This window comes from Lepidochelys kempii, chromosome 11, assembly GCF_965140265.1.
Source record: "Lepidochelys kempii isolate rLepKem1 chromosome 11, rLepKem1.hap2, whole genome shotgun sequence".
Classification (NCBI taxonomy): Eukaryota; Metazoa; Chordata; order Testudines; family Cheloniidae; genus Lepidochelys; species Lepidochelys kempii.
The window spans coordinates 72,191,585-72,214,588 of record NC_133266.1 but is presented as its reverse complement, the minus strand read 5'-3'; the positions used below and the strand labels follow the sequence as shown (position 1 = coordinate 72,214,588).

The 23,004-nt window shown below is 48.0% G+C and overlaps 1 long non-coding RNA gene across 1 annotated transcript; it reads left to right on the top strand.

Annotated features, from left to right (window-relative positions):
- The first annotated feature begins 6,029 nt into the window (after positions 1–6,029).
- On the top strand, positions 6,030–12,852 carry LOC140895338 (uncharacterized). Its single transcript, XR_012154171.1, has 3 exons — positions 6,030–6,246; positions 6,984–7,153; positions 12,438–12,852. It is a non-coding gene; the product is annotated as an uncharacterized lncRNA (long non-coding RNA).
- Positions 12,853–23,004: the final 10,152 nt, after the last annotated feature.

The window sequence follows — 23,004 nt, the reverse complement described above, 5'->3', positions numbered from 1 at the left end:
TTTGCTGACATTCTTCCTGTCCCATCACCCCTGATCCATTCTGAAGCGTGCATGTTTCACGAGCTCAGTTCTTGTCCCCGACCATCCCCTCACTGCTGAGCCAGTAACCGCCGGGTGAGTCAGCTGCATGACAGACGCTGAGATCTCCAAGGCATTCCCTAGGCATGCTGGGCACCTCCACCCAGCCGACATAACTCAGGCTGTCCATAGCACCCGGCAGCACGGGAACAGGCAGGAACGGCAAGCCCTAGCATTGATGCTAAGAGTAGGCAGGTGCCCCTGGATGGGGTGGGAAGGGAAGTGCCTTGGCTGTCATCCACACTCTTAATGCAAATGCCACAGCTCTGCTCCACATTGATTATGCTCTTCAGAGCTAGACAGTGCCACAGGCCCCCTCTGAATCCCGGGGGAGTAGGGGAGGCTTCCGGTCAGTGGGGGTTGGCATACCTGCTGCGCCAACCTGGAAGAAGATACTGTATAAACCCCCCCTCTGTGCCCAGCCAGCTCTGCTGGTCCATGGAGAGGAGAGGGAGGGAGAACTGCAGCTCCATCATTTACCTGACCACTGCCAGGCATCGAATACCTGCTAGATCACAAGGAGCAGGGACTGTCCTCCTCATGGGGCTGCTGGCCAGTTCCTGGCACCCTGCCTCTACGTGCCCAGGCAGTGGATGCGCAGACTGTGCCCCTTCAGGATCATGTGTATCTAACCCACCATCCAGCACATCCATGTATTGTCTCCGCACCCCGTGCCCAGTCAAAAGGATCCGAGTCCATTACTGCTCAGAGCTGCAGGACACACTCAGCTACCAGGGGACTCACGCTTTTAGCTCTTGTTCAGTTCCTGGCAACGAACCAGATGACTCTCTTCCCACAGGACATGTCCCATTTGGCATGGTGACTTTGGCTAACAGGATATTTGTCTGGCTGGTGAGCACTGGCCTTGGGGTGGTGCCTGTGCCTTTCTCAGTGCAGGTGAGAAAGCATGGTTGAGTTGCTGTGCATTTCCCAAAGGCCATTCACCAGAGGGAGCAAACTCAGTGTGCTGGCTCAGCTCATTAGCCCAGAAACAGGCCAGAACCTGGAGAAAGGTCAAAGGTGGTTTTAAGCTGCATGTCTCCCTCAGACTGCCTCCTGGACGGGCAACACAGAATGTTTGCTTAAGTTTTATTCCTGACTTTGGGCCTGCTGGAGTGAATTAGCACTGCTCCATTAGAGTCAGCTGAGGATCCGACCCCATGTCTCCCTTTGCTGCCCACTTTCCTTTCGCAATCCCTGGGGTAAGATGGAAAGAATTTGTTTAGGTTGCAGTGGGATAAAACAGTTACAGGGTGATTCATAATTTATGCACTCCCCAGCCTTGTGGAGGGATAAACGTCCATCCATTGCAAGCTTCTGTGAAGCCTAATTATAGCAAAGCAATTAGGGAAGTAAAGCTGTGTATTAATTCTTAATGTCAGCTTTTTGCCCACCTGTTTTGTGTCTGTCCCCTGAGTGTGATGAGAGAAAAGTCTGCCTCGATCGCAATCATGGGACCTTGACATGACAACCTGATGTGTAGAAAGAATAGTAAATATGGCAGGCGGCCAGCTTGGCTTAACAGTGAAATCCTTGCTGATCTTAAACACAAAAAAGAAGCTTACAAGAAGTGGAAGATTGGACCTGGGAGACCAGGGATGAGTATAAAAATATTGTTCGGGCATGCAGGAGTGAAATCAGGAAGGCCAAATCACACCTGGAGTTGCAGCTAGCAAGAGATGTTAAGAGTAACAAGAAGGGTTTCTTCAGGTATGTTGGCAACAAGAAGAAAGTCAAGGAAAGTGTGGGCCCCTTACTGAATGAGGGAAGCTACCTAGTGACAGAGGATGTGGAAAAAGCTAATGTACTCACTGCTTTTTTTGCCTCTGTCTTCACGAACAAGGTCAGCTCCCAGACTACTACACTGGGCAGCACAGCATGGGGAGGAGGTGACCAGCCCTCTGTGGAGAAAGAAGTGGTTCGGGACTATTTAGAAAAGTTGGATGTGCACAAGTCCATGGGCCCGGATGCATTGCATCCGAGAGTGCTAAAGGAGTTGGCGGATGTGATTGCAGAGCCATTGTCCATTATTTTTAAAAACTCATGGTGATCCAGGGAGGTCCCGGATGACTGGAAAAAGGCTAATGTAGTGCCCATCTTTTAAAAAGGGAAGAAGAAGGATCCTGGGAACTACAGGCCAGTCAGCCTCACCACAGTCCCTGGAAAAATCATGGAGCAGGTCCTCAAGGAATCAATTCTGAAGCACTTAGAGGAGAGGAAAGTGATAAGGAACAGTCAGCATAGATTCACCAAGGGCAAGTCGTGCCTGACTAATCTAATTGCCTTCTATGATGAGATAACTGGTTCTGTGGATGAAGGGAAAGCAGTGGACGTGTTGTTCCTTGACTTTAGCAAAGCTTTTGACACTGTGTCCCACAGTATTCTTGTCAGCAAGTTAAAGAAGTATGTGCTGGATGAATGCACTATAAGGTGGGTAGAAAATTGGCTAGATTCTCGGGTTCAATGGGTAGTGATCAATGGCTCCATGTCTAGTTGGCAGTCAGTATCAAGCAGAGTGCCCCAAGGGTCGGTCCTGGTGCTGGTTTTGTTCAATATCTTCATAAATGATCTCGAGGATGGTGTGGATTGCACCCTCAGCAAGTTTGCAGATGACACTAAACTGGGAGGAGTGGTAGATACGCTGGAGGGTAGGGATAGGATACAGAGGGACCTAGACAAATTGGAGGATTGGGTCAAAAGAAATCTGATGAGGTTCAACAAGGACAAGTGCAGAGTCCTGCACTTAGGACGGAAGAATCCAATGCACCGCTACAGACTAGGGACCGAATGGCTAGGCAGCAGTTCTGCAGAAAAGGACCTAGGGATTATGGTGGACGAGAAGCTTGATATGAGTCAACAGTGTGCCCTTGTAGCCAAGAAGGCATTTTGGCATGTATAAGTAGGGGCATTGCCAGCAGATTGAGGGACATGATTGTTCCCCTCTATTTGACACTGGTGAGGCCTCTTTTGGAGTACTGTGTCTGGTTTTGGGCCCCACACTTCAAGAAGGATGTGGAAAAATTGGAAAGAGTCCAGCGGAGGGCAACAAAAATGATTAGGGGACTGGAACACATGACTTGTGAGGAGAGGCTGAGGGAACTGGGATTGTTTAGTCTGCGGAAGAGAAGACTGAGGGGGGATTTGATAGCTGCTTTCAACTACCTGAAAGGGGGTTCCAAAGAGGATGGATCTAGACTGTTCTCAGTGGTAGCGGATGACAGGGCAAGGAGTAATGGTCTCAAGTTGCAGTGGGGGAGATTTAGGTTGGATATTAGGAAAAACTTTTTCACTAGGAGGGTGGTGAAACACTGGAATGCGTTGTCTAGGGAGGTGGTGGAATCTCCTTCCTTAGAAGTTTTTAAGGTCAGGCTTGACAAAGCCCTGGCTGGGATGATTTAATTGGGGATGGGTCCTGCTTTGAGCAGGGGGTTGGACTAGATGATCTCCTGAGGTCCCTTCCAACCCTGATATTCTATGATTCTATGAAGTGTGCAGGAGGCCGTGGTGCTGCTTTGGGAGACCTCTGAGAAATTGCTGGACAACTGTCTTGCGAAATGCAAACCCTTCTGGAATGTTAGCCCTGGGGCCGGAGTGTTTATGAAGCTGTGCTGCACCACTAATGGTGGATTTGTCACAGTATTTAGCTTAGGGGCTAAATCACGGCTTCGCCACAAGTCCTGCATAAGGGGCAGGGCCGGTTCTAGGCACCAGCAAACCAAGCACGTGCTTGGGGCGGCACATTTTCAGGGGTGGCACCATTCTGGCCATGCTTTTCTTTTTTTTTTTTTTTTTGCTTTGGGCGGCAAAAGCCTAGAGCCAGCCCTGGCAGCAGCAGCCCGTCGTGCGCAGGGGGTGCCCTGGGGCCACTGCGGTTCGCGCCATGTGGCAGCAGCACCCGCACCTTGTGGCTCTGAGCGGGCGACACTAGGGCTGGGGGCCGTCCAGCGGGGCACACGGAGCTGCCTGCAGGTTCCACAGGGCAGCCGCCCCCCAGCGCCGCAGCCGGGGCTGGGCAAAGCGGCCCGAGCTGCCCAGGGACTGTGGCAGGGCAGCCAGAAGCAGCAGCAGCAGCGCGACCATAGAGGACGGGGCGCTTCCTCTGGGGCTGCCCTGCCCCGGCTCCTCAGCCCCCTGCTGGGGCGGTCCCGCAGCTCTGCCCTCCCGTGTCCCGGCTGGTCCTGGAGGCGGGAGCCCTGGCTGGAGGGACCCTGGGCTGAGGCGCGGCCCGGGAGCCCCATTGCTTTCCCCAATCCTGCCAGCGCCAGACTGGCTGGAGGTGAGGGGGGAGCGGGCAGAGTCAGCACTGGTGGAGGGAAGCCCAGGGCTGGGGTGGCAGGGGGTGTGGGTGGGGTGGTGGGGAGAGCCCAGCACTGGAGTGGTAGGGGGCGCGGGTGGGGTGGAGTTGGGTGGGGGGGAGAGCCCAGCGCTGGGCGGCAGAGGGTGCGGGTGGGGGAGGGCATTGGTGCGGGGAGTGAGAGCCCAGGGCTGGGGTGGGGGGCAGCCAAAATTTTTTTTGCTTGGGGCTGCAAAAAACCTAGAGCCGGCCCTGATAAGGGGCTGCACAGAAATGCACCCGAGGAGCATAGGACCAACCAGAATGTGACTCCGAGAGCTACAATCTGGTCTCCACTCCCTGCCATGCTCTGGTGAGGAACATCATCAACCTGGACCCTGCACAGCTTACTTCCCGCTCGGTGTTGGGTCAGCCCCACGCTGTCTGCTCCCTCCCATGCTCCTCCCACGATACCACCTATAAGCACAAGGAAGTGAGGGGACTTGTTACACAGTTGCTGCCCTGCATGGGCATGCAGCAAGTGTCACAGGCTGGCTCTTAGGCTGTCTACTCTGCAGCTGGTGTGCAATGTCCAGCTCGGCTAGACGTACATGCGCTAGCGAGCGACACATAAGGTAGCCGTGGCTGCACAGGCTAGCTTGCCTAGTACAAGTCTGCCAGGGACCCTCAGCATGTAGGCAACCTGCATGTCTTAGACTACCCTGCTATTTTTAGCACGCTAGCTTTCAAAGCTAGCACATCTCCCCACAGTGGAAACCACACCTCCAGCTGCAGTGTCAATGTACCCTTCCTGAAATGTGGTTTCCTCCCCTTTCGCTAGCTTGTTATTTAGTGTAGGGTTTGCTCATGATGAGAGCTGGGCTTCTGGCACTAATTTATTTATAGTTAATAAACAATGCAATTAGTTTATGTGTATGGGGAGTTTGGGGGATTGTGGATTAAATCAACCTAGTCCCCGCATATATAAAATATCACGCCAAGCTTGTAAGCAGAGAGTTTGGCCAGGAAGGACAGAAGGTCAGATTTAATGTCCCTGGAATGTAGTGTCCTTCTGCGCTGTTCTGATTGACAACCTGAGGCCACAGAAACATTCTGGCAGCGGTATATGTGCTCCTCACATGCCATCCTTTCAATGAATATTTTACATCCTGGATGTTCGCTATAGATGCTTGCTTTCAAGTGCATAAGGGATGTTAGAGAGGGGACTGAATGGAGCAGGTCTGCTCCGCTTGGAGCATTGTGTTGCAATTATTCATAAGCCTCTTGAGACACTGAGACCGGGTCTTCATCAGGAAAGAAAAGGCTTCTTTTCACCAGATTGCTATGGGGCCAAATCCCATCTCTGGATCCCTGGGTGTTTTAAGCTCCCCTGGGTCTCCTCCTTGGCACATTCCTGGGCTCCTCTCTGCTTCCCCTTCATGGAAATTGATCTCCTCAGGCCTGTCTGGCCCGAGCCCCCAGGACTAGTGCTGACCTCCAGGATACGCCCTCAGCTTAAACACACACTCTTCCAGAGTCCCACTGCAGCTGTGAGCCTCCCGGGTCACGATGTACCTCTCTCCAGGGGCACGTGGTAGGTGCAGCATCTAACACACCCAGACACTCTGCAAAGGGTACTAACACTGTTGCTCTTCTACTTTCCAGATGAAGCACAAGAGCGTACAGAGCAGTTATAAGACACTGAGCACCCTGACCCCATTGCCTTTCACTAGCTCACCCGTCCCTTGGCGTTCCTAGTGAGGTTCCCCAGCCTCACCAGGTCCTACATTCAGCATGTCTCAGCTGTAGCTGGTGAAAAATGGCTCAGGAAGAGAGGACCAAAGAGATCACCCTCCAGCCTCTCTCTCAGGAGACCTCATGGTCAGCCTCCTCAGGTGACTAGAAACTCCTACCAGGTGACTTCATTGCCAGGTGACCTCTCCCCTGACCAACCAGTGCTCCTGGTTGAGAGCCAGTAACGTGTTTAGAGTTATCCCCTTTCAATGGGAGAGCACTTTATGTCAATTGGAATTGCAATTGGAATTGCAGTCCAAAGCAGAGGCCAAGAGACCATAGAGAAGACAAAGGGTTACACACTGAAAATGGAGTCTGTATAGTTATAGGCAGAGCTTTCATAATCTCACACTGGATTCATGAATTGTACAGATTCCCCAAATTGCCAAAGAGGGCTAGGCAGGCCTGAGGGGACGGCGTGGTGTCCCCTGTGTGCACATCCAGAGAAGTGTGCGGGGAGTCAATAAGAGTTCTCCTTGTAGCAGCTGTTGGGGGCATGCTCAGAGAGCCAAGGCTCTAACAAGCAAGGAGAGCACGTGACTGTGGGTGACAGCTCTGCTCCTCTGGCACCATGGAACTCCCTGCAATAAGGGTAAAGCTGGCCTGTGCAGGAGAGAGAGTCTTCTCAGGGGCTGGTACCAGACGGTCGAACAAACTCTCCCAGGAACTAAAGACCATCCCAAACCTCACCACCTTCTACTCAAGGTGCCCTGCTCCAGCTGGCTTTCTTGGCTATAAACACAGAGCAGCACGGTGACAAACAAAAAAGATTAAAATGATTTTTTTTAAATGCCTGCGTAACCAAAACACTGCATCACACCCACCGTTCTCTCCCTAGGGAGAGAACAAACCACACGTGACAGATGTGAGATGGGTCATTTAACACACTACTGGAAAGTGCTCAGATGCTACACTGATGAAGGTGGTCTATGATCCTACCTAGAACAGAATCGACACACCAGCAGAGAAATTGAATGACTTCACCACAACCTTCAGATGTGATCTTGGGTAAGTCCCTAACTGAACCCAGCTCAATCCTTAAACACAATACCATCTCCCCACTCTGTCTTTTCTGTTTAAATAGTCTGTAAATGCACAGCTGAAAGTATCAAATACCCATATATCATCCCTTCCCCTCCTTGATGGGCCATCTTCCCCTATGGTAGCCACAACACCCTGATATCATTAGCTCAGAAACCTCCATCTGTTACCAGGCTAATGGAACCGAAATGATACATGAAATAAATCCAAATTCCCCCACTTTCTGTCTCACTGTAGTTTCACCAGGAAATATGCAGAAATTGTTGGTTTCCAAAGAACTTAAATTGTTCACTTAAGACAAGAGGGTACTTGCAAAGAATGTTAATGACTTGTGTACAGGTATAATGAAAAAAGCTTGTCTTACTTTCCCCCTTCCTGTTCCTTTTTAACAGTACAGAAACCCAGACTCAAATGCCAACTTTATTCATGTAAAGGCTACTGCATCTCACTCTCAAGAAACCTGATTGTGGCTGCATAAATCTGATGGCCTGACACATCTTTCTATAAGGGATTGCACAGGCAAATATATAGCATATGAAAGAGTGTCAGGATTGAAGAATAGCTTCAATAAACAGATCTAAAATAAGAAATGGCAGGAAACTTTCAATGACAGAAAAAGCTCTGGGAGCTTTGAGCTGCAGGTCGTGACTTTGATGGACAGATTGCATTCTCAATCCAGTGGGATGGTCTGCAGTCCTTGAATAGCATGGGGTAGGGGGCATATAGGTGATTGAAGATCTACAACTCAATGCCACATTGTAGCCAGGGGAGAAATAAAGTTGAAATAGAAGGGGAGAGGTGAGTAGCAGTCTGGAGTGGAGACTCTATCACATTCCAGTGTGCTCCCGTTGGTGTGTAGACCTAAAAGCCAAAGCAGAGCACCACTTTGAGACTCAAGACCATTATTATGAAAAAGCAAATAGGTACCTGCACCAGATCAGCTCCCATCTAGAAACACATTCCAGAGACGCACTGTGTGTGTTAGACCAGCACACCTGGCTTCTGTTCATGACGCACATACAAACAAAGCATCTCTATCTTCTTCCATGGTAACAGTTCTGTAGGACCAAAGAATGCTGTCAAGCTGACTAGGAAACCCTCTGTCACAACATAGGCTAGTGGAGAAGGCACTGAGCAGCGGGAGACCTGAGTTCTGGTCTCAGCTCTGTCGGTGACCTGGGGCACGCACTTCCCTTCTTGTCTGTGTAGGCCTTGTCTTCTCTGATAACACTCAAGGTGCTAATTTAAAACACTATAGTTATCCCAGTATAATCACCCATGTGGACCCTCTGATTCTGGTATAAAAGTACCTTTTTCAGTTGAGCTCATTGTGACGGGTTCAGTCACAGAGATCCCCTGAAGACTGTCACCTGAAATTACCTCTGAGCCCATTTTCCCTGCCAGCTTGGGACTCCAGAACCCTGCCTTGTTCAGCCAGACACGCAAGCCTGCTGCAACACAGATCCAGGCTTTGGGCCACGCCCCCAAAGCTGTAGGCTTTAATTAAAACAGCTCAGCAGGTTACCTGTCTCCAGCACCCAGACACCCAATTCCCAATGGGATCCAAACCCCAAATAAATCCATTTTACTCTGTATAAAGCTTATACAGGGTAAATTCGTAAATTGTTCACCCTCTATATCACTGATAGAGAGATATGCATAGCTGTTTGCTCCCCCAGGTGTTAATCACTTACTCTGGGTTTATTAAAAAACAAAAGTGATTTCATTAAGTATAAAAAGTTTAAGATTTAAGTGGTTTCAAGTAATAACAGACAAAGCAAAGTAAGTCACCAAGCAAAATAACTCAAAAACATGCAAGTCTAAGCCTAATACATTAAAAAACTGATTACAGGTAATATCTCACCTTCCGAGATGTTCCAATAAGTGTCTTTCACAGACTAGACTCCTTCCTAGTCTGTGCCCAATCCTTTTCCCTGGTACAGTCCTTGTTAGTTCCAGCAGACATCTCAGGTGGTAAGCAGGGGTTTTCTCATGACTGGCTTCCCCCTTTGTCCTGCTCCACCCCCTTCTATAGCTTTGGCACAAGGAGGGAATCTTCTGTCTCTCTGGGTCCCCACCCCTCCTTCTAAATGGAAAAGTACCAGATTTAAGATGGATTTCATTATCAGGTGACATGGTCACATGTCACTGTAAGACCCCCTAGTCTGCATTTCCCATGGGCTGGCCCACACGTACACAGGAAGGCTTTCAAGTAACTAAGGCCATTTACAACTGATTGTTTCTAGAGCACCCTGAATGGCCTCCACTTAATATGTTTACATCAGTAATACAAGTTTATATCTTATTCCCCTAACTCCAGATATAGAAATAATACATGCAAACAAATAGGACGAACACATAGAATACAAGCATTCTAATGATACCATACAAGGGCTATTTAGCGTAAATCACATTCCAGTTATGTCATATTCATAAGCATATTTCCATAAAGGATATGGAATGCAACATCACACTCATTTACAGTGGGGATTATACCAGTAGAACTATAGATCTGTTTACATTCACACTTTAGGTCATACCGAAAAACCTCTCCTTAGTAGACAAGGCCTTACGTTGTAAGTTCCACACAGCAGGGACTGTCTCTTACTGGGACCTTGCCTAAACTAGGATAAGAGGTGTGTTGTTAGAATGCTCTATCTAACACAGTTGAAAATAATCTAGTGTAGACAAGGCAGGCTGCCTTTAACACATGCTAAATTGGCCAGGTTAAAGTGCTGGAGCTTGACCAGCGTAGCATGTCTACACTAGACTTTTCCAACAGGGTGGTCAGAATGGGTTAGCTAACACACTCTACCTCACTTTCACACTCTCAACCCTGTCTAGACAAGTCTGAAGTGTTTGCACTGTGTGTGTCTAGCACAAAGGGGCCTCAATCCTAACATCACTAAAGTGGGGGGTGGGGGAGGAGGAGGGGGTGTTAAATAAAGTTTTCAAATTAAGTGACTAGAACCAGTTGGCATTTTTTTGAATGTTGATATCAAAAAAATGCAAGTTGTGATAAAAAAAGGAAATGACAGTGACAGAACTGTCAAAAGTTTTCCCCAGGTGCTTTGGGGCCAGCTATATTGTTGAGCAAAGCCAGATAAAAAAATAAGATGACAGATTCCTGCTCAGGGTTATTGCTTGAGTGGCACTCGGGAGCTGGTTATCTCTGACCTGGGCAGTGTCTTCCCTTGTCCTCCTGCAAGGCTACATTTGTTTTTGTTTTTCTTCCTTGGAGCAGAAAGCAAACTCCAGAGCCACACTGTTTGCCTGCAGGAGCCTGTCCCTGCTATGGAGAATCACTCCCACAATGGTAAATTGCTCAATTCCTCACTGTCAACAGGAGGTTGGAGGCAGCTGCAGAGACATTAGTGCAATTACATTGGCATGCAACCAGGGCAAAGGAGAGGAGAATCAAGCTCAACCACTTAGGGTCAGGATAAAAAAAATAAAAGCCTCAAGAGAGCGATAAATGGTTTATAACCATCCAAAGCTCTTTTTTCATACAAGTGGTACTGTTGGACCCTCTCCTGCCCTTCCTCGTGTGACCCATTGACCACACACAAGAGCCTGCATGATCAGAACAGTGGCTCAAATCCTCAAAGGTATTTAAACACCTAACTCCCATTGAAATGAATGTGTTAGGGGTCTAAATACTGCTGAGGATCTGAACCACTATTCACACTCATGTATAATTTGTCCATCACTTCACTGCGCTCTCCATAGCTATGCTTAGGAAATCACATTGCCCACACAGAACAAATGCTGGACACATATGCAAACTAGAGTACAATCAGCAGATATGTTTGCTCTGTATAAATTATTTCAGTGAGTCCTCACTGTTAGAAGCAATTGCTCTGCCAAGTCCTGAGATCATTACTCAGTGTTTACTCAGTCCTTAGTCAGGCAGATCTCCCTCTGAAATTCTGCTTCTGCCAAATAGGTGCCCTTTGTTTATAGATTCTTGTTTATAGATTCTTGTGAACTCCTGTCTGAAAACCAGGCACAACTGGAATCACTGTGAACACACACACTCTCTACTGGATCACAAACATGCATACAAAATCTGGAGATTTTGATGTCCCTCACAGTACAAAGGAGAACAAAAACCTGCCACCTCAAACTACCCAGCTCCCTTCCCTTGATTAAAACAGAATCATGCAGTCATGCAGCAAGGCCTGTTAAACGCTGTCTCCCTCAGCCCAAGCCAGTAACACCATCAATGGACTCATCACTGATAGACCCACCACTGCGACCCTTCTGTTTGCTGTGAACTCCAGTGCCCCAGCTGATCACAGCAATGCCAGGAGAGGACGGTGATTTCCAAGGGAGCCAGGACCTGAACGGTGCAGGGCTTTGAGACATGATCTTAGCTCAGTAGGATTTTAAAAATGAGAATGCCCAGCATTACAATAGCAAGGAGTAAGTCAATCAATAAATACAAACCCCAAAGAATGTTGGAAGAGATATAAACCACATGCTTCAGGGCAAAAGCCAAGTCACAACGCTGGGGGTTAGGAACAAACTTTCCCTGGGGGGAGATTCTCACATAACTGCCTATTGCTGCATTTCCTATCTCTTCCTCTGAAGTAGCTAGGAAGGATGGGTCAGTGTTAGCCTCAGTGTTAGGAGACTAGGTTCAAATTCCCTGCTCTGCTACAGGACGCCTGTGCGACACTTCGGTTTGGTTGACACGTAAAATGCTTTACTGGAATAACGGTATCAGTAAAGAGCGAGAGTTTTACTGAAACAGCTGCGCCGGCAAAAGCCCTAGCGTAGACACAGTTTTACCAGGATAAGGTGCTTTCTACCAGTAAGGCTTGTTTCATTCTGCCCAACGGGAATGCGCTACATGGAATAAACCATTCATACCGGTACAATTGCTTCTGCACTTGGGGAGGAGATACGTGGCTGCTTTATCTATTGCTACAGTTAACGTGGCAAAACTTTGGAGTGTAGACAAGGTTGAATTCTTTCTGCGTCTCTGGTCTTCATCTGTAAAATGGGAATAATAGTCCTTCCCTACCTCATAGGGGCATTGTAAGGATAGAGTGATCATATCAGACACCATGGTAGTGGGGGCCACATAAGAACCTAAGAGATACTGGTTTAGATGTCTGAATCAATTGGACAGTTCTTTTGGCCATGAAATTGGAATTAATTTTGGAAATGTGCAATGGAAACTATGAAACACGAGCATTTTCTAATCATCCTGTTTCATGAAAGCCTTTTCTCTTCTCATCAACAGTTCCTAAGACTCCATGCTGACAGAGGAAATCCCATTATACAGGTCCGGCAGTGGGGTCTGATCCCAGCATGAGAGGGCATGTGTGAAAATCCAGGTCAGAACAGCTCGCTAGTCACAACCTGACCTGTAGGAAGCCTGCACTCTCTCAGAACTGGCTAAAAATATACCAGCTGTAAACAGAGCAGGGGAAAAAAAAGGTCTTAATAGAAAAAGAAAATAGTAAAAGATTGTTTTTCCTCAGCGTGCCCCACATTTAAAGGAACGCTCGGCTATAGTTAATCACTTCAGGATATCTGCTGATAAATAATTATGTTCAGTGAAAGGTCTGACAATACAATTTGTCATCAATCATCTCTCTATATCAGTCCCTTATAATGGGTTTGGGGCATCCAATAAACTGGCTGCCAGTCACAGGAAAGGCTGATGTTAAAAATAAATAAAACTATAAATCACCTGGTTTGATTTCTGCCCTTTCAGCTTGTGATAATAGTTCCATTTAGTGCTCTGGCTATAAACATTTTCACAAGAAAAATAATACTTTTTATCAAGTGGGCCGGGTTATTTATTTATGCTGATCTTTACTGTTCTCCAGTCAAAGAACTCTGTGCACTCTGAATGAGCTTGTAAAAATACACAGCCTCAACAATTATCCTAAGATCAGATATCCCTGCACCACTACAGATGTGACACCATGGTGTGCAAACCCTTCTGCAATTTGACTCCCAACTGACTTCCACCTACACCCAGCCCCAATTTATCTCCTGACCTCAGGAGAATCGAGGAGTCGTACTGTGCACCTAAAGTTAACAAAGTCAGGCTATTATGAACCAACATGAAGAGGAGTGATTTCCAAAGGCTAATGAGATGGCCTGATCCAGCTTTCATTGATATCAGTGGCTTAAGCACATGCTTAACTTTAAGCAAGGCCTGGTCTACACACGAAGTTGCACTGGTTTAATTAAAGGGGCAATGTTAAACCGATTGAATGGTGCATGTGAACACCTGTACATCATAGACAAGCTCTAAGTTCCATCAGTGGGACTGAAGCATGAGCTTAAAAAGTGCTTTGATGACCTAGTGCCTTCACACACACAGCTGTCTGCCAGGGTTTGCAGCACATGGGTGATAACATTCTTTTTCCTGCCTGCGACAAGAAATCATGCGAACCATTACTATCATACCTAATCTTGACTGACCTGACTTGACTAATTGATTGGTCATATGCGTAAAGATTGATCACAAGTAAGGATTTGTAAGGTCAGGCCTCTGTGTTTTGGGGCCAGTTAACCCCAGCAACGGATGGATCCTAAGAACAGTGGTAAAATATTATTTTCAATCTACACAGGAAAGGAAGAGATGTGTCATAACACTGATATCTTTAGCGTTGGCAAATGGCTATGCTCTAGGGTGACCAGATGATTTTATAGGGACAGTCCCGATATTTGGGGCTTTTTCATATATAGTGCCTATTACCCCCCCACCCAGTCCCGATTTTTCACACTTTCTATCTGGTCACCCTACTATACTCTAGCGTGGCTCTGAAGCAATATGGTCAGGCATGTTACCTTGATGCTGCTGCTTTCAACACAACCGCCCACTTCCCAGTTTGATCAGACACCCATTTATTTGTGGAGTTGCCGACTGACAATTTAATGGCAAGTCATATGATATTTGGTAGTTTTCTTAAAATCCCAGCTCCTGGAGGCACATGATTGAGAATCTCAGCTTCGTCTTCTTCTTAAGCAATGTCTAGCTCTTGTGGCTGCAGAGAAAAGCTTCAAAATGTGACCTGAGCATGACCTAAAGCCTCAAAAACAAACCCAGAATTGATTAAAATGCACAAACAAACAAACAAAAAACCCTCCTGATTTTTTAAGCCAGTCTCATGATTTCTGAAAACTTGGTGTTGGCAATACAGGGTGTGGCATATTACTAGACTCTTCCCACTCTGCCCCTGGCTTCAGATAAAAGGATCTTGTAACAGGCTTATTATTACTTCCGAGATTAACTGAAATGTGCGCCGCTGTCTCATTGCCAGACCCAAAGACTTAGGGATTCCTGTGTCTCTGCTGAGTGTCCAGCATGCAGGAAAACTCTCTCTTTGTCAGACCTGACGGGTTCATTTCTGGGCCACGTCACAGTTTGTTTCTGCAGGCAGCACCAATTTGACAGAGAAGATTCTAATTCTCTCCAGGCCAACATGGAGACTTTAACCTGGTTTATCTGTGCCTGATTTGGTCACCTTGTCATTCTCCCTTGTGTCAGTTAATATGCTCTTTCAGCACAGACAAGCCAAGAAACCAATGTGCCAAGGTTGGCGGGAGGGATTGACTGGCTCATATTTTCCCCAGGGTTTTGTCAAGAAGCAGACTCAGATGAAAACTCTGCTCCGCAGCAGCGAAGCTGTTCATGCCTTTACATAGTCAGCAGCTGAATCTTGCCCAGTCTTCAGAAGCAAGTGCATGCACCCTTAGCAATAAAAATCACAATTCAGGAATTCATGCCACACCCAAAGCGGCCCCAATCTCCTCACAAGAAAATCCCAAACCAATAGTGACAGGCCAGATTCAGAGCCCCTCTGATGCTGAGCAGATCTAGATCACCTGAAGAACTGTAGCACACAGAGGGGCAGTGACTTACCCCAGGTCACAGCAGTGGAGCTGGGAACAGAACTGAAGTCTCCCAAGTTCCAGTTCAGTGCCCTGTCTGTTGCATCACACAAGCACTAGTCACTGGGTCTATAGAGAGGTTGGTACTACTGCCAAGCCAATCAACCTGATCCCTTAGCTCAAGCAGTAGAGACGTGCTTCTGACTCAGGGCTTAGGAAAGATGACGAAGAATGGTCCAGCAGTTTGCCTACCCTAATGGCTAGTGCATTGGAAGGGGACTCAGGAGACCTGGGTTTGATTTTTGGCTCAGCCACAGGCCTGCTGGCTGACCATGGGCAAGTTTCAGCAGTGTGCCTCAGTTTCCCTAGCTGTAAATGGAGCTGGTAGTACTTCCCGACCTCCCAGGGTAATTGTGAGGATAACTTTATGAAGGATATGTAAGCACTTAGTACAAACAGATTGATGTGAAAGGAAGTATGAAACCCAGGACATGCCAAGTGAAGCTGTGTAGAGTACAACGTCTCTACCTAAAAGGGACAGAAATGTTTTTGGGGAGATGTATTCAGCTGTCTTGCTTTTCAAAAGAAAGAAGGAATCTAACCCCCAGATGCCAGTAAGCAGAGCTGGACTTAGGAGTCCCGTGTTTTAGGGCTTGGCTACACTTGTGAGTTAGAGCATATTAGAGGAGCCCTGGGCGCACTAACTCACTACCTGCCCACACTGGCAAGGCATGTAGAGGGCTCTGACTCCATGGCTAGAGCGCTCCTGGTACTCCACCTTGGCGAGTGGAATAATGTTTGCTGTGCCCCCGCTGGAGCACCACGGTGCCAGTGTGGATGTCCTGGTCTGTTAGTGCGCTCTGATCTGCCTCCAGAAGTGTCCCACAATGCCTGTTCTAGCCACTCTGGTTATCATTTTCAACTCTACTGCCCTGCCCTCAGGTGACCAACCATCAGACCTGCCCTTTAAATTCTCTGGGAATTTTGAAAATCCCCTTCCTGTTTGCTCATCCAGGTGTGGAGTGCTCTCAGCGAATCTTTCCAGGTGACCAGGCCTCCACGCGCCAGGTGATCCCCAGTACAGAGCAATGGCGAGGTGCTGGACCTCATCAGTGTAGCCATGCCCTTAGTTGTGGAAAATCTGCACTGGTCACCTTGCGATTTTGCAAAACCAAGCCCCAATCCAAAAGTGGTTGTGATACACATTCCACTTCTTTCAAATTAGAAACTAAGGTGGGGGGAGGTTTGGGTCAAATAAAAGGTTCTGGATCTGGTCCACCTCACCCTGTAAAACAACATACCACAGGGACGAGGTAGGACAGTTTCTAAAACCTCGTCTTGGATCTAGAGAGAACGATCCAGGCGGATAGTTATGCCACCAACTCTGAGGGCATGGCTACACTTGCAGATGTAGAGCGAGTTTGAGTTAAACCATCCCTCGGAGAGCACAGTAGGGAAAGCGCTGCAGTCTGTCCACGCTGACAGGAACAAGCGCACTGACATGGCCTCATTTGCGGCACTTCCAGTGGCATTGGGAGCGGTGCATTATGGGCAGCTATCCCACAGAGCACTTCTTTCCCCTGAAAAAAAAGCACAAGATCAAATCCGCACAGACACAGCCCTGGAACCCCGACCTGGGATATTCTATCTACTACCCAAGATCCATAAACCTGGAAATCCTGGGCGCCCCATCATCTCAGGCATTGGCTCCCTGACAGCAGGATTGTCTGGCTATGTAGACGCCCTCCTCAGGCCCTACGCTACCAGCACTCCCAGCTACCTTCGAGACACCACTGACTTCCTGAGGAAACTACAATCCATCGGTGATCTTCCTGATAACACCATCCTGGCCACTATGGATGTAGAAGCCCTCTACACCAACATTCCACACAAAGATGGACTACAAGCCATCAAGAACACTATCCCCGATAATGTCACGGCTAACCTGGTGGCTGAACTTTGTGACTTTGTCCTTACCCATAACTATTTTACATTTGGGGACAATGTATACCTTCAGATCAGCGGCACTGCATGGCCCCACAGTATGCCAACATTTTTATGGCTGACTTAGAACAACGCTTCCTCAGCTCTCGTCCCCTAACGCCGCTACTCTACTTGCGCTATATTGATGACATCTTCATCATCTGGACCCATGGAAAAGAAGCCCTTGAGGAATTCCACCATGATTTCCACAATTTCCATCCCACCATCAACCTCAGCCTGGTCCAGTCCACACAAGAGATCCACTTCCTGGACACTACAGTGCTAATAAACGATGGTCACATAAACACCACCCTATACCGGAAACCTACTGACCGCTATTCCTACCTACATGCCTCCAGCTTTCACCCTGACCACACCACACGATCCATCGTCTACAGCCAAGCTCTGCGATACAACCGCATTTGCTCCAACCCCTCAGACAGAGACAAACACCTACAAGATCTCTATCAAGCATTCTTACAACTACAATACCCACCTGCGGAAGTGAAGAAACAGATTGATAGAGCCAGAAGAGTACCCAGAAGTCTCCTACTACAGGACAGGCCTAACAAAGAAAATAACAGAACGCCACTAGCCGTCACCTTCAGCCCTCAACTAAAACCCCTCCAACTCATTATTAAGGATCTACAACCTATCCTGAAGGACGACCCAACACTCTCACAAATCTTGGGAGACAGGCCAGTCCTTGCCTACAGACAGCCCCCCAACCTGAAGCAAATACTCACCAGCAACCACATAACAGAACCACTAACCCAGGAACCTATCCTTGCAACAAAGCCCATTGCCAACTGTGCCCTCATATTTATTCAGGGGACACCATCACAGGGCCTAATAACATCAGCCACACTATCAGAGGCTCATTCACCTGCACATCCACCAATGTGATATATGCCATCATGTGCCAGCAATGCCCCTCTGCCATGTACATTGGTCAAACTGGACAGTCTCTACGTAAAAGAATAAATGGACACAAATCAGATGTCAAGAATTATAACATTCATAAACCAGTCGGAGAACACTTCAATCTCTCTGGTCACGCAATTACAGACATGAAAGTTGTGATATTACAACAAAAAAACTTCAAATCCAGACTCCAGCGAGAAACTGTTGAATTGGAATTCATTTGCAAATTTGATACAATTAACTTAGGCTTGAATAGAGCCTGGGAGTGGCTAAGTCATTATGCAAGGTAACCTATTTCCCCTTGTTTATTCCTCTCCCCCCCCCACAGTTCCTCAGACGTTCTTGCTAAACCCTGGATTTGTGCTGGAAATGGTCCACCTTGATTATCATACACATTGTAAGGAGAGTGGTCACTTTAGATAAGCTATTACCAGCAGGAGAGTGGGTTTGTGTGTGTGGTGGGGGGGTGGGAGTGTGTGAGAAAACCTAAATTTGTGCTGGAAATGGCCCAACTTGATTATCATACACATTGTAAGGAGAGTGATCACTTTAGATAAGCTATTACCAGCAGGAGAGTGGGGTGGGAGGAGGTATTTTTTCATGCTTTGTGTGTATATAAAAAGATCTTCTACACTTTCCACAGTATGCATCCGATGAAGTGAGCTGTAGCTCACGAAAGCTTATGCTCAAATAAACTGGTTCGTCTCTAAGTGCCACAAGTACTCCTTTTCTTTTTGCGAATACAGACTAACACGGCTGTTACTCTGAAATCTTCGCATTCTGGTGCTGTAGCTTGTGGGAAGGGGACGGGGATGCAGGGCATTCTGGGTCCTGTCCCAAAGGTCCATGATCCATCAGTTCGCATCCCAGCAATCCCTGTGCTTCTGTCCACACTTGGCGCCATCTTTCAATGTTTTGGAATGGAGCCCGAACTACTGAGGAATACGCTGACATCGAGTCTCATCAGCACGTCACGTTTGGCAGTCGAGTTACTCCTTAAGATCCAAACTGACAGTGAGGACTCTGACGATATCGGCGCAAGTAACGCATAAGACACAAGATTGCTTATGGCATTCAGGGATATGCTCACCACCGTGGAACGGCGCTTTTGGGCTCAGGAAACAAGCACTGAGTGGTGGGATCACATAGTCATGCAAGTCTGGGATGACGAGCAGTGGCTGCAGAACTTTTGGATGAGAAAAGCCACTTTCAAGGGACAGTGTGAGGAGCTCGCCCCCGACCCTGAGGCTCAAGGACACGAGATTGAGAGCTGCCTTGACTGTGGAGAAGTGGGTGGCTATTGCAATCTAGAAGCTGGCAACTCCAGACAGCTACCGATCGGTCGCTAACTAGTTTGGAGTGGGAAAATCGACCACTGGAATCGTGTTGATGCAAGTTTGCAGGGCCATTAATCGCATCCTGCTCAGAAGAACCATGACTCCGGGTAACGTGTATGACACTGTGAATGGCTTTGCACAAATGGGTTTAATTGCGGAGGGGTGCTAGATGGGACGCATATTCCAATTCTTGCACCAGCCCACCTAGCCTCCGAGTACGTTAATCAGAAGGGGTATTTCTCTATGGTTCTCCAGCTGCTTCTGGATCACAGTAGGCGTTTCATTGACGTTAACGCAGGCTGGTCCGGAAGGTGCATGATGAATGCATCTTTCAGAACACTGGCTTGTTCAGGAAGCTGAAAGCCGGGACTTTTTCCCACACCAGAGGATTACTGTAGGGGAAGTCGAAATGCCCATTCTGATCCTTGGAGAGCCCACTTATCCTTTAATGCGGTGGCTCATGAAACCCTACACAAGGAGCCTTGACAGCATCAAGGAGCAGTTCAACAACAGGCTGAGCCAGTGCAGAATGACTGTGGAGTGTGCTTTTGGCTATTTAAAGGGCCGCTGGTGCTCTCTGTATGGGAAGCTGGACCTGGCCGATGACAGCATCCCCGTGATTATATCCGTGTGCTGTACCTTCCATAACATTTGTGAAGGGAAGGGTAAATGATTCACTCAGGCATGGAACTTGGAGGGTCAACACCTGGAGGCTGAATTTGAACAGACAGAGAGCAGGGCTATTAGAGGGGCCCAGCGCGGAGCTGCAAGGATTAGGGATGCCTTGAGGGAGCAATTTGAGGCTGAAAGCCACCAGTAATGTTTGGTGCCCTGCTTGAGAGTGAAGTGCAAGTGGTTCCAATGTTAGTAGGAATCTGTGTTTTCTATGCTTACTTGCAGTGCTTGTTGTTTTCCTGGGGTAAGGTATCTTTTACTTTATGCAATAAATAATAAAGAATGTTTTCAAAGCCAAAAAATCCATTTATTGAAAAGAAACAGAACTGCTTGGGAAACAGAAAGGGTAAGGTGGGGGGAATGGTGCAATCACAGATTTGTGTATGTCCTGTTCTCATACTCAGCCTTCCTGTCTGGAGTGCTGTGCAATGTGTGCTGCACTTCAGGATGGCTATACTGCATGGTGATGGGGGTTGAGTGAAGAGGGTAAGGGTCGTAGGTTTCAGGGCTGGGTGGTGAAGCTACAGGTGTTGAAGTCAGCTGGTGGTGGTAAGAACCCGGATGTTGGGGAAAGTGGGTTGGAGGTGACATGGGGGCACAAGGGAAAGAGTTTTGGGACAAAGGCTGCGGGGGAGGAGGGCAGGGTGTGGCACGGGCGCGGTTGTGCTCTGCCTGCATGGCTACGAGCGCCTGGATAGAGTCCGCTTGGTGCTCCATTATGCTTATCAGCCGATCCGTGCTTTGCTACCGGAGCACTGCGCTTTTGTGCCGGCGCTCCTCATTCTGCTGGTGGATCCTCCTTTCCCTGTCCCGCCACTCCTGCACTTTTTGATTTTCATTACTGGAATGCTGCATTACTTCATGCAACATGTCTTCCTTGCTTCTATGTGGCCTCTTTATGATTCTTTGGAGTCTTTCAGCCGGTGATAACACGGACGGCTGAGATCTCAAGGTTGCATCTGTAAAGCAAAATGCAACACTTAACAGAGACAGCATTGTTCACACCAGACAGAGCAATGATTCCCCCATAGTTAAGGGCAAGCATAGTCTACACAATAGCATAATTTGTCCATCCCAAAGCGAGCGCCCATAACCCACGGGAGCCCCAAAATGGTGAGTAAGCACTGGGTCCAGGGGGACTGATTGTTTCCTGGCCATACTGTCCTCTAGGTTTCTGAGCCTTGGGGAGAGCCAACAGCGGCAGGGGGCCCCTATACTGAACACTCTCCCCACATTTTCCACAGGAGTTCGTTCTGGAAGAGATCTTGCTGCTGAGGGTGACCTGGGAAGCAAGGGAGGGTCTTCTAATACAATGCGGCTTCCGCCCTGGCCCATATGCAGCTTACCTGTGGGCAGCAATGGTTCCCCCGCCCCTCACAGCACAGCAGCGCGAACATGTTACCCTGACTGGGACAAGGACCACAGTGGCTCTCCCAAGAAACCTGCACAAGCGCATTGCCGAAGTTCTGGATGAGCCCTTTGAAGAGTTCACTGAGGCTGATTACCATGCAGTGAGAGAGCACATCAACACCCTATTCCGCATCTAAGCATGCAGCCATTGTTACCCGAAATTGGGTCAGCTAGTAAGCTTAGGGAGAACTAATGACCCACCAGAGTTTGGCAGAAAGCAGCACGTTTATTATATGGATAGCTAAGTTCAAAAGAAGGGGATGGGGGGGCCACACTCACACTCATATACTCACGCTCCCAGGACAAGCCCGGCACTGGAGATGTCAGGATCCTTCAAGATAAGTGTCCCAGAGCACAGCAATGGATGGTGCGATGAAGGTAAGTCTTCCCGAGACACGATGGAATGCAATGCGGCGAACCACTGGCCAAGCAGTCCGGGGAAAAGGCCTTCACGGGAGGCATATGCTTTTGAGTGCACTCCTGAGCACATGGCCCCCTTCCCCTTTTAAGGATCTGTTCCTCATGGCCTGCGACTAGAGATGACTTGGCCACATCTGGTTTGTCACACTCCACCTTGGACAATGTCCATGCATTGAGTGTGTGATCGCTGCCTAATTAGAGTCCCAGACATCTTGTCTACCTTGGAGTTCTTCTGATCTTGCAGCTGTTTAAGCAGCCCATTCCTCCCACAAGCATTCCAGGTGGGGAAAGCCACTTCACAGGTATTCAAAGAGGAAGAGGAAAGAAAAGGGTGGGGGGTAACAGACCTTTTGAGTAACAAGTTATACATAGCATACAGATCACTGCTGCTCCTACAACACTCCGCCCCTTGATATATGATCATTACAGTAGTTGTTGTCGTTGTAGGGCACAGATGATCTGTTGCAAACAAACCAAACAATCATAGCCAGGTGAATATAACTAAAACCATTACAATTGACTAAACACCAGATATAATATAAACACAAATGCAAACAATCACAATCATAATAATTGGGAATACAATAAAACCATCACCATTACAATAATTGGGTACATTGACAAACAAAATGAGGCCCAAGTTTGGTGCTGCAATAGCCATCAAACAATAAAAGTCACTGAGGTCAGAACCTCCTTAAGTACATACAACAAATAAGGGTATGTCTACACTACGGAATAAGGTTGAATTTATAGAAGTCGGTTTTTTAGAAATCGGTTTTATATATTCGAGTGTGTGTGTCCCCACAGAAAATGCTCTAAGTGCATTAAGTGCATTAACTCGGCGGAGTGCTTCCACAGTACCGAGGCTAGAGCCGACTTCTGGAGCATTGCACTGTGGATAGCTATCCCACAGTTCCCGCAGTTTCCACTGCCCATTGGAATTCTGGGTTGAGATCCCAGTGCCTGATGGGGCTAAAACATTGTCGCGGGTGGTTCTGGGTACATATCGTCAGGCCCCTGTTCCCTCCCTCCCTCCGTGAAAGCAAGGGCAGACAATCGTTTCGCGCCTTTTTTCCTGAGTTACCTGTGCAGACGCCATACCACGGCAAGCATGGTGCCCGCTCAGGTAACCCTATGTCTCCTGGGTGCTGGCAGATGCAGTACGGCATTGCTACACAGTAGCAGCAACCCCTTGCCTTGTGGCAGCAG